At 35.4% G+C, this 12,387-nt stretch overlaps 3 non-coding genes across 3 annotated transcripts; all 3 read right to left on the reverse strand.

Moving 5' to 3' along the window:
• Positions 1-448: 448 nt before the first annotated feature.
• LOC128283343 (U1 spliceosomal RNA) lies at positions 449-609 on the reverse strand. Its single transcript, XR_008273685.1, has one exon. It is a non-coding gene; the product is annotated as a U1 spliceosomal RNA (small nuclear RNA).
• An 8,186-nt stretch (positions 610-8,795) lies between these two features.
• On the reverse strand, positions 8,796-8,993 carry LOC128283006 (U2 spliceosomal RNA). The gene has a single exon (XR_008273352.1). It is a non-coding gene; the product is annotated as a U2 spliceosomal RNA (small nuclear RNA).
• A 2,074-nt stretch (positions 8,994-11,067) lies between these two features.
• On the reverse strand, positions 11,068-11,227 carry LOC128282916 (U1 spliceosomal RNA). The gene has a single exon (XR_008273266.1). It is a non-coding gene; the product is annotated as a U1 spliceosomal RNA (small nuclear RNA).
• Positions 11,228-12,387: the final 1,160 nt, after the last annotated feature.

The following is a 12,387-nucleotide window of genomic DNA, read 5'->3' on the forward strand; positions in this document are numbered from 1 at the left end:
TGTTTGTATGGTTTTGCAAAGGCTTCAATCTTTACTTTAGAAATTTTAAATTATTTATTTATTTATTCAGAAAAAATGGGGTTTCAAAGCCCAATTGCAGTGGTATCGTTACTATGACATAATTTTCAGTAGGTAGATTTGTAAACATATTTATTTGTGAACATTCTGACCTGAATTATTATCTTAATTCTCTTTTCAGCTAAAAAGATAATATGCCTGTCTCCTCTTGCCTGCCCGCCTGGAATTTTGGGAGGCTACCTTGGTGTTCTTAAGTATGCTTGCCTTTGACCCTACTGAAGCTGTACAGGATCGTTTCCTGCTGGTATCAACGTCACAATGTTCACTCACACACTTTCTACGCTCTTTTCGAGATTCTGGAGCTGTTTATCCATATAGAACAAAGAATTATATCCTAAAATTTGACATCAATTACTTTAACTTGAAATTGATAGGGGCTGCGCGAACGCAAGCCCCCACTGCCACAAATTATGACGTAGGCTCTCCCTCTTGAGGAGACCTTAAAGCAGCACCCCTACCAAGTGCAATGCAGGTCACTGCTCTAGGCCATGAGTCTTCCTGATCACCCATTGACCCCGTCCAGGTAAGTATGTTTTAACGTTGCTCTATCCTCTCTCCTTATACAACACCCTTATGTTTTGTTTACCATATGCTAGCGATGTAGGATTCAGGTTGCATTGTGGGCTTAAAGATCTGGAAAATTTTTACCTTTCAATACTTCTAAACACTAATTATTAACATTTCCCAATCTTGATTTCTGTCAATAATGATATTGTTTTATTTTATCAACATTATTCTTAATTTTATGGTGATGTGTTAAATCCTTCTCAATACCAAATATCAGTCTTTTAAAATACCCATAAATATAAATAGTATACTCCTTGTTACTGTGTATAATACACTTGAATTCAAGTGATATCTTCTTGGCCGCTAATTTAAAATTCAAATACATTTTTCTAATCAAATTCAATTTAAAATTATTAAATTATTTATAATTAAAATACCTTTTAAATAAAATTGATTTAAAATTATTAAGTGTATAAATCCATCATACAACCTCCATTTCAAGGTAAGAAACACCAAAACCTATCTAATCCTACTTAATTCATAATAAAAGTACTTATTTGAACAAATTGATTGAAAAGGATTTGTTCACTAAACAACAAATTTTATTGAAGTAGAGTCTACATAGTAAAAATGGTATTCATTAGATATGAATTGGCCCTTTTCACCTTGTTAGTTTAATGCTCAATCCAAGGAAAAGAGCAGATGAACAATACATACATAGTGAAAATGGTAAGAACAACATAATAGGCGGACTAAGTATTAACTCATCTCAATTCATATAATGTACACCAAATTTCTATTTTAGCTTTTTCAGGGACTCCAGCTAAAATTTTGTCTACTCGAAATACAACTCGCCTACAAAGAAGAAGTTATTACATCTATCTAATGTTCTGTGCTTGCTGAGCATCCGAAAAAATCTTATGTCATCTCTCGGTTTACTCGACAATAATGTATTTCTTGAATTTCATCCATCTTATTGTGTTATTAAGGACATCCAGACACATGAAACTTTGATGCGGGCCAAGTTCGTGATGGTCTCTATCAATTTTCTCAATGAGCATCGATTCTATCGATTCAAGTCCTACTATTCACAACACCAGGATTCAAGATTGTCCTTCAGATGATAATGTCTTTACTCTGAGGCATAAAAGACTTGGTCACCCTTCTACTATAGTTGTTAAACTTGTTCTTAACAAGTGTCGAATTGTTTCTAATAAAAAATGTCTTGATAATGTTTGTATTGCCTGTCAGAAAGGGAAATCACATAAATTGTATTTTTCACATTTTGCTATTGAATTTATGGAATTTTTGAATTGGTTGTTTATGATTTGTGGGTACCAGCTCCTGTTGCCTTTGGGGGTAATCTGTATTATGTTACGTTTGTAGACGTGTAGTCGGTTTACTTGGGTTTATCAGATTAAAAGTAAATCTCAAGCAGTTGAGTGTTTTCTTCAGTTTCAGAAGATGGTTGTCACTCAGTTTGGGAAAAACATTAAAAAATTTCAAAGTGATTGGGGTTGTGAGTTCCGAGCATTTACATTGGTTCTGGCCAGTCAAGGGATTCTTCATCATATTTCCTGCCCATATTCTTCAAAACAGAATGGGGTTGCTGAATGTAAGCACAGGCACATTATGGAAATCGGTCTTACACTCTTGGCCCAGGCCAATCTACTTATGGATTACTAGGGATATGCGTTCTGTAGTGTTATGCACCTTATCAATCGTCTACCCACTCTGGTCTTAAAAGGTCAGTCTCCGTATCAGACTCTTCATAGTCGTGAACCTACGTATGATCATTTAAGGGTGTTTAGTTGTTGTTGCTTTCCGTATTTGCATCCTTTTATGCAACACAAACTGGATTTTCATTCGCAGCTATGTACATTTCTGGGGTATAGCTCTCAACATAAGGGCTATCATTGTCTCACACCAAATGCTCAGGTTATTGTTTCTCGCCATGTTTTTTTTCATGAACTTCAATTCTTGTTTCCTTCGCCTACTCTGGCCACTGTTTAGTCTTCTTCCAGTATTCCAACATATGTTCCTATTGTTCGGCCCTCCTCTGTCCAGTCCACTCAGAACCCAGCAGCACTACTGTTTTGCACCTGGTGTACCTTTGCCTCTACTCCAAGTTGCAATCCCATACAGTCTGTCTCAGTTGGGTCACCAGCTATGTGCCATCCAAGACAGCCCGTCTCAGTTGGTTCGTCGGTTGAATTTGGAATTGATCATGGAGAGCATTGTCTTCCAATTCCATCCACAGAAGCTAGTCCATTCAGTCAAACCAGTGTGTCTCCAAATATTTCTTCTCTTCCTTTGGGAAATACTCATACTATGGTTACTCGGTCAAAGGCAGGAATTTTTAAACCTAAAGCTTTGTTAGTAAATGCTATAGATTTTGAGCCACGCTCTGTTGAGGAAGCTCTTACTCATAAGGAGTGGAAATTAGCAGTTCAAGCTAAATTTGATACTTTAATGGCCAACTCTACCTAGGAACTGGTTCCTCTTCCTCTTGGTCGTAAAGTAATTGGGTGCAAATGGCTTTTCAAAATCAAAAAGAACCCTGATGGGTCGGTTGATTGACGAAAGGCGCAGTTGGTAGCTAAAGGATGTTCACAGGTACCTAGATGTGACTTCAAGGAAACCTTTAGTCCGATGGTCAAACCTACTACTATCCGAACCATATTATCTGTTGCTGTATCAAATGGGTGGCAACTCCGTCTGTAACACCCCTCACCCGTATCCAACATCGGGACAGGGCTCGAGGCATTACCAGACTTAAACATTCATAAACATACAAAATCGGGTCACTAAATTTTGCCCAAAATTAAAAATTTTAGAACATATGCTATGGTCCCTTAAACAGGCCATCGAGGCCTATAACATATATTAAGGCGGGTCGGGACAAAACTGAAAACATTCGGTAAACTTTGGGCAATTTAATAAATCTCTAGCTTTGGATTGCCACACGCCTGTGTAGGTGGGCCGTGTGGACTCCCACGCCCGTGTGGCCTAGGGCACGTCCATGCCCTTAGCCCGTGGGCAACACTGACTTTTAAACATGGCCATAGCGTACGTCCATGCTGCCTGTCCGTGTTCAATACTGATTTTGGGACATGACTATGGGACACGCCCGTGTGACTTACCCGTGTCCTATACTAACTCAAAATTTCAAATGCAGGGGACACACGGCCATAGCACACACCCATGGGAGGGAACCATGTGTCACACACGGCCTAGACACACGCCTTGTGTCCAACCATGTGGACCTTAATAGGTTATTTTCCAAGCCTTAAGTCACTCCTTTTTACTCCTTATACCATTATACTATGTTTACTAGCTTATAAATTAAACATCCATGTTCAGGGCACTAACAACTTATTACTATATCACACATTTATTCCATAGCCATAACCACCTCAAATGGTCCTAAGGCACTCACCATGTACATATGCCATATACTTCTTATACATAGTGAACAAGCATAATCACATACCCACATCACAAGACATTTACACATATCATGCATGAATAGGCTTACAAGCCAAAATCATTATAAGCCACATCTCATGGCTACATACAACAAATCATTATAAGCCAATGCATTTGGCTAATCACAACGACATCGATCATAGAAAAACTAAGTCCCTATACATGCCACTCACTTGAACAAGTTTAACATATACATGTCAATACTCCTAGGGTAAAGGCTCAATAGTGTGATGCTGCCTCCAACGATCTCCAACCCTGAGCTGACCTGTCAAAACTAAAAAGATGAAAAGGGGGAGTAAGCTTTACCTTAGTAAGTCCATATGAAAATAATAAGCATTATAATAACATGTTTCCTTAGGTAAAACAACTATAATTATGCTTTTATTCATATTCTGGTCAAGCTGTCTACTCGAGTCATAGTCTATAAATTATTTATAACTCAAGCTACAGCACCCCAAATTAATATCCATAAATTTTCCCAGAAACTAGACACATTTATCTTCTTAGAATAAAATTTTCAGAATTTTTGGTCTAGCCAATAAGTACAGTTTATTATTCAAAGTCTCCCCTATTTTGCAGTTTGACAGCTTCGACCTTTTTTCACTAAAATTTATTTATCTCCTAGTACGAGACTTGGATAATGTTCCTGTCTCTTTCTCCTAAAAGTAGACTCATTAAAGATTTCAGTCATATAAATTTTAACTCATAATAACTTTTGTAAAATTTCTAGTGATTTTCCAAAGTCAAGACAGGGGAGTCTGGAATCACTCCGGCTCTGTCTCATAAGAATTCAAATATCTCATGATACAAAATTCTTTTGCTTTCATCATTTCCTTTAGGTGAAACTAGACTCATTAAGCTTTAATTCCATCTTTTATTCAGTCTTTAATTCAATTCACAATTTTTAGTGGATTTTCAAAGTCAAACCAATGCTGCTGTACCAAGTCATCTTAGTGCAACAAGATAATAACCATAACAATTTGTCATAGAAATTATTCACATAAATATCATTCATTCATTTGCACCATCGTCATAAGTCCATTTCATTTCACATGTCAAGTCGTGTTCATGGGTTTCAAGTACTTACCTATGCTATCATTTAGCACCGCACTCGTCCAAACATGACAACTCACATGCATAATAATATTATCATATAACATACATTATGTATCATGGCAAGAGCCTTTTATTTCATTTCTCATATTAATCTCGTTGAATTTCTCGGAATCTCGATGGATATCCCATTCACTGTCAATTCATACAAGTGATCATTTCACGTGCGCATTCCCGCGAACCTCACATCTTATGGCGGGATTACCAGTCCAGGCTAAATCCCTTGTAATGACAAGCACTCTCAATGAGCTCAGATCTGAATTACCAGTCCAGGCTAAATTCAGACCCCAATTTGATTACTCGTCCAGGCAAAATCCTTAATACACAGATTCTTTGGGAGGCTAGATCACTTAAGGAACACCCTTCGGGCTAGATCCTTTCTATATTTGAGATCACCGGATTACCCGTCCGGGCTAAATCCTTTTCTGCAACACATGCAGGATCTCAAGTTTGTCCATCGAATTTCCCTTTTTATTCAACTGAGATTTTTCTCTTTTCATCAAGTATCTCATTATGCATAGCTGCTCATGCCATGTACATCTAATTCAACACATTTCTTTGTTTATTTAGACATTAGTCCATAAGATAAACATGGTATTACATATAATTATAATTTGGCATTTATTACAATATATAATCTTCATATCAACTAAACAAATATCCATCACACAATGTTCACACATCAATTTAAGTTCAAGTATGAACAATAATATTATTGCATTATCATTGACATATGAACTTACCTCAGTTTCGAGTACGACTATTTATTTCGAGTTGTGCTTAACCTTGTTCAACCTCGTTCTAAGCCCGAATCTTGTTTTCCTTGATCTATAATATCACATTTAGCCTACTAATTAGTCACATTATTCATAGGGGTCGAAAAATCATATTTTTACAATTTTTCATTTTGACCCCTAAACTTTTGCATATTTTTACTTTTTCCCCAATACTCGGAAATTAAACTTCATCCTATTTTCTTATGTTTTATGACATGCTGGTCATTTTTCATAACTATGACAGCCCGCAATTTCCACTAAATCACCCATTTATGACCAATTTTACAACTTTTATAAAACGGTCCTTTCGGACGTTTTCATCGAAAACCGCTTAGTAAAAGTTGTTTATTAAACACCCAACACTCATTTTCTACCATTAGACATCAAAATTCATGCATATTATTCATGGGTAAATTTTTAAACATAAACCCTAGCTCAAAATAATGGTAGAAATAGCTAGAATATGTTATCGGGATTTCAAAAATGTAAAGAACTTTAAAAACGGGACTTGGGATCACTTACAAATGAGCTTGGAAGCTTGAACCAAACCCTAACCATGGCTTCCATGGGGGTTTCGGCTGATACATGGAGAAGATGACCAAATTTTGGCTATTTTGGCTTTTTAATTCTTTTAATTATTGGTTTACCAAAATGCCCCTAGCTTAAAAATATTTTATTACACCCATTTCATGTCTATTTTTGTCCAACAATTAACTAATGGTATAATTACCATTTAAGGACCTCCCATTTACAATTTCATAACAATTTGATACCTCTAACATGTAGAACTCAACTTTTTCAATTTTTACAATTTAGTCCTTTTGATCAAATTGAGTGCCCAAACGTCGAAATTTTCGAACAAAATTTTAACGAAATCATTTCGTGAAATTGTAGACCATAAAAATATAATAAATATAAATTTTCTTACGTCGGATTCGTGGTCCCGAAACCTCTGTTCTAACTAGGCCCTAATTCGGGATGTTACACCGTCAAGTTGATGTCAACAATGCTTTTTTAAATGGCGATCTCACTGATGAAGTGTTTATGCAGCAACCTCCAAGCTATGTTCAATATAGACCACATAGTGAGCCTTTGGTATGTCGTCTGACAAAGGCGTTGTATGGATTACGGCAAGCTTCTCGTGCCTAGTTTGATAAATTGAAACAATTCCTTGTTTCTACTGGTTTTGTCTTAGCAAAATCTGATGCTTCCTTATTTTTTGAAATTAAAACCAAGCCCATTATCTATGTTTTGGTTTATGTGGATGATACTATTATTACTAGAAGTTCGACTGAAGAAATAAACTATTTTGTTCAGCAGTTACATAACGAATTTTCTCTAAAGGATATGGGCGACCTCCACAATTTTTTAGGTATTGAAGTCAATCGGTCCTCTGCTAGAAGTCTCCACTTATGCCAGTGCAAGTACATTCGAGACCTCCTTGATAGGTGTTCTCTGACTAATGCAAAGAGTGTTTATACGCCGATGGTTAGTTCATCAACTCTGTTTAAAGATGAGGGTGATCGTCTTACTGATCCTACTGAATACAGAAGTCTTGCTGGTGCTCTTCAATATGTGGTCTTAACTCGACCGGATATTGCGTATGCAGTAAATTATGTGTGTTAGTTCATGCATGCCCCTACTACAATCCATCTGGTAGTATTAAAACATATCTTGAGGTATTTACATGGCACTATTAATCATGGGCTAGTTTTCATCGATCCAACATACTCTTTTTAGTTGGTTATGCTAATGCCAACTGGGGTCTAGATTTTGATGACAGCAATTCTACGACAGGCTATTGCGTCTACTTTGGTCATACACTTGTCTCATGATGCTCCAAGAAACAACAATTTGTTTCTCGATTCACGACAAAGGCTGAATATCGAAGCTTAGCTGTAGCTACCAGTGATATTGCTTGGTTAATTTCTCTGCTAACAGAATTACATATTTGTTCTGTTGATCCTCCTACTGCCTGGTGAGACAATTCCAGCTCAATTGCTATTGCAGCTAATCCGATCTTACACTCCAAATTCAAACATGTCGAACTTGACTTATTTTTTGTTTGTGAGAAGGTGGCTAGTGGTTCACTACTTGTCGGTGAAGTGCCAGCCTGTGACTAGGTCGCAGATATTCTCACTAAACCATTGTTTGTCTCTACTTTTGCTTGGTTTCGAAGTTTACGTCGGGTGTTACATATTGAGAAGCCGGGTGAATGATAGAGTATAGAGGTTAAAGACTGTTAGTCTATTAGCATTTAGTTAACTAGTCTAGTATATAGTTGGTTAGGAGCAGTTACTCATATTCAAGTATATAAACATCAACAGTGTATTAATTCAAGTAGATAAAAATACTAAGTAATTTTCTCAGTAAATTGATCTCTCTTAATTTGTTCTATCTCAATTTGTTTTTTGTTTTCAATGAATTAGTGAAGTATCTAACAATCAATGATCGTAAAACAGTGAAAAATTAAAATCAAATAGCTTCTAGGTTCAATTTAAATGATTGGAACGTAGAACTAAAAAGCCAATTAAATGATTGAACAGCAATCTATGCGCCAACTACAAATTGAAACAACAATTTTTCAATAAACTTCAGAAATTAAATTAGATACCCATCCATCACTTCAGACAATTAACCTAATCTAGGAGGGCAAACAGTAACTAAGAAACGCATTTGAAAATAAAGAAAAATTATAGCCATATGGTTTGGACTAAAACTCAAGAACACTAACCCTTGAAATAGTGTCTAAGCAGAATTCCACCTCAATCATAAATAGAATCCGAATAAGAAGCAACCGTCAAATGGTTCCAAAGGTTAAAACTAAAATCGGAGGGGTGTGCCAGAACAATGCAGTAGTGCAAAACAAAGACGACACTCGAGGACCCCCAATAGCAAGCTATTTTCAATGAGCTCTACCCCTAAAAATATTGATTTAATATCATATGGATCATTGATCCACATATCAGATAATAAACTGATAAGAACAGATACTACACTTAATCTTAGCCAAAGGACCGAGAAAGGTATGAGCTTAAACTCATCTTGATATTTCTTTTATAATGCGTTTCTGCCTTAGGCTTGGCTTGCGCTCTCTATATGGGATTTGGACTATGTCAGAAGGAACTTTTAGTTTGCTATGGACAAAATTAGTATAACTTTTCTTGCACAGCACATTGCATGTTGGTGAATTTGCATATGAAATTTTTTGGATTTTATAACACTAGTCCTCTTATTGCAGCTTGATATTGATCAAAAGATGAAGCAATCAGTCTTTCCAACTATGCAATATTGGTAGGTTAAGCCATTAAATACTAAAGAAGAATTCGCAAACTGTAAGGTTTACATTACATGGAAGTTTCTGTTTGTATACTTTTGCAAAGGTTTCTATCTTTACTTTGGGAATTGTTGACGTATCCACAATTTATTAAAATATGTTATATTTTACATTTACCGTAATTAAAGCATCTTATGAATTAATGTCTTGCACTAATTTTTGAATTAATTAATTGTTTATTCAGAAAAAGAGTTTCAAAGCCCAATTGCAGGTGACATAATTTTGAATAGGAAGATATGTAGCTGCTTTGATGGATATGATAGGAGAAGACTCAGTTCCTCCGGATATGGTATTGGCAGCAGTTCAAGGAAAGTTGTAGAAATGAGCAGGCCTAGTTCGTCCGTCCAGTGACGTTCCACAAAACCGGCAGCTATCAACTTGCCTTTTGAGTCCAAAACGCTGTTACAGGTAGCCTCTTCATAGGAAATGGAGTGGCTCATCAGTTGGAAGCTGATGTTGTTAACAACATAAAATCTCTTTATTTTGACTACATTGAATTATTAGATTTATTCTGTTTTCAGCTAAAAACAATTTATGCCTTCCTTTATCTCCTCTAGTCTTTTCTGTGACCATTTTGGAATTTCTAGGAGTCTCCCTTTGGGGGTTCATACTTATAATTGTGTCGAAACCAACTGATATTTGCCTTGCCCAATTAATTATATACTCCAAACAAAACCATCAATCAAAGCCATTGAAATATAGGCTCGCTCTCATTGAAACCGCTCTGCCATTTCATCTTTGGAAACAATGGACACCGACATCGGAAGAACATAAGAGTTGTCCGAGGAATTTATAGGACGGAGCAAGAGTCGTTGGTCATAATCTTACTTGAACAGTATCTGTTCAATAGGCACGAATCTCTGGTCACAACCTTACTGAAGCTGTGTGGAGGATGGTCACTACTCACTAACCTTGGCCATGAGACTCAATGATCGCCCATCGACTTCGTTTATATGCCGCACCCCTTATAGGGATGTTTAAACGTTGTGATATGCTCTCTTTATATGTCCCACCCTTATGTTTTGTTCATCATATACATGTGGATTAATTCAGTTATTATATTCATTAAAAGTGTCACATCATCATTTTTATTAAAAGATTTAATAAAGAGTGATTAAAACAGATTTAATTAAAACGTTGCTGATGAAATTAAAAAAATTATAATTTAATTATCAAATAGGAACATACTAAAATTAAGTGACTAATAACTTAAGTTATTCTAATATTATTTGACATAATTTATTTGACGTTGGCTTTATGGGATTACAACATGGTGAGCTAGACTTTATTTTCCAATGCTTATTGCTTATGAACAAAATAAATGTACAATGTTAAAATTATTCGGTATTTTAGAAACGTTAGTTCTACTAGTTGACATATCCAATATTAATAGGTTTGTTTCCGTTTATATAATTTTAATTTGTAAATCAACTAGCATGAAATGGTCACAAAATTGCCTGATGAACTTTGCCACACTTCTATTTCTGCGAGCTTCTTGAAAAATATGCTTTTAAACATACTTGGCGATTGCTTCATAAAAATTGTCATTCATTATTAAATCCAACGATTGACATACAATTATTTTATTAACTTAAAATTGGTATCAACTCACCCTTCCCTGCTGGTATTAACTATCATGGAATGGTCACAAGGTTGTCTCTCTCACACTTTTTTAACTCCCGCGAGCATTTCAAGCTATTTACCCATAGGTAACAAAGAATTCTGTCCTATATTTTGTTACCAACAACTTTTTACAACTTGAAATTGGTAGAGGCTGCGCGTACGCAAGCCCCACTGCCACAAATTATGACATAGGCTCTCCCTCCTGGGGAGACCTTAAAGCTGCACCCCACCGAAGTGCAATGGTGGTCACTGCTCGAGGCCATGAGTCTTTTTGATCACTCATTGACCCTGTCCAGGTAAGTATGTTTTAATGTTGCCCTATCCTCTCTCCTTATACACCGCCTCTTATGTTTTGTTTACCATATGCTAGCAATGTGGGATTCAAGTTGCATTGGGGGCATAAAGATCTAGAACATTTTTACATTTCAATGCTTCTAAGCAGTAATTAACATTCCCCAATCTCGATTTTTGTCAATAATAATATTGTTTTATTTTGTCAACATTGTTCTTAATTTTATAGTAATATGTTAAATACTTTTCAATATCAAATTCAATCCTTTAAAATACCAATAAATATAAAAAGCATGCTCATTGTTGCCATGTATAATACACCTGAATGCAAGTGATATTTTCATATTAACTAATTTAGGATTGAAACATTATGATTCCATTTAGGATTCTTAAGTGTATAAACAATATCTTTTATTTATAAATCCATCGTCCAATCTGTTTCAAAGAAAGAAAAACCGAAAGCCTATATTATCCTAATTAGTGTATGTCATGATTCAAGATAAAGTACTTAATAGAACACATTGATTGAACTTTATTTGTTACATATCCACAAATTTTATTGAAGTGAAGTCTACATAATAAAAAAAAATGGTATTCATAAGACATGAGTTGGCCATTTTCTCCTTGAAAGTTTAATTTGTACGGAGATGTGCTCAACCAAGGAAAAGAGGAGCGGACGAACAATACATACATAGTTCAGAAAATTTAAACAAAATCCAACATGTATCAATACTTATATTGAAGTAGTGATATCTTTACTATAGCATTAATATTTTGACTCAAGTATCGTTACTTTCCTTAAGGTATCGATATTTTACCCCTGGTATCGATACCAAATCTTGATTCGATGTTCGGAAATAAGAGAAATTCATTATGGCACAATTTACACCTTTATTCCCTAACTTTTCTAAGTCATTTCAAATTAGCCCAATATGTTCAAAATATGCGGTTTTTCATCCAAGATCATCATCCAACAACTCAATTCTTAAATATATATGATATTTTCTCAATTGATACAAATAAGTCATTTAAAGGACTTGTATCATCAAAAATAGTTAACCTTTTCCACATACCATCACTATTGCCAACATTTATCAGTTAATTCTTCAATTAAGACTTCCTTAATTCATTTTAAAACATTCACTCGCTTAATACTTTAAAAGTAAATTTGAT

The sequence above is a fragment of the Gossypium arboreum genome, chromosome 10 (genome assembly GCF_025698485.1).
Source record: "Gossypium arboreum isolate Shixiya-1 chromosome 10, ASM2569848v2, whole genome shotgun sequence".
Classification (NCBI taxonomy): domain Eukaryota; kingdom Viridiplantae; phylum Streptophyta; class Magnoliopsida; order Malvales; family Malvaceae; genus Gossypium; species Gossypium arboreum.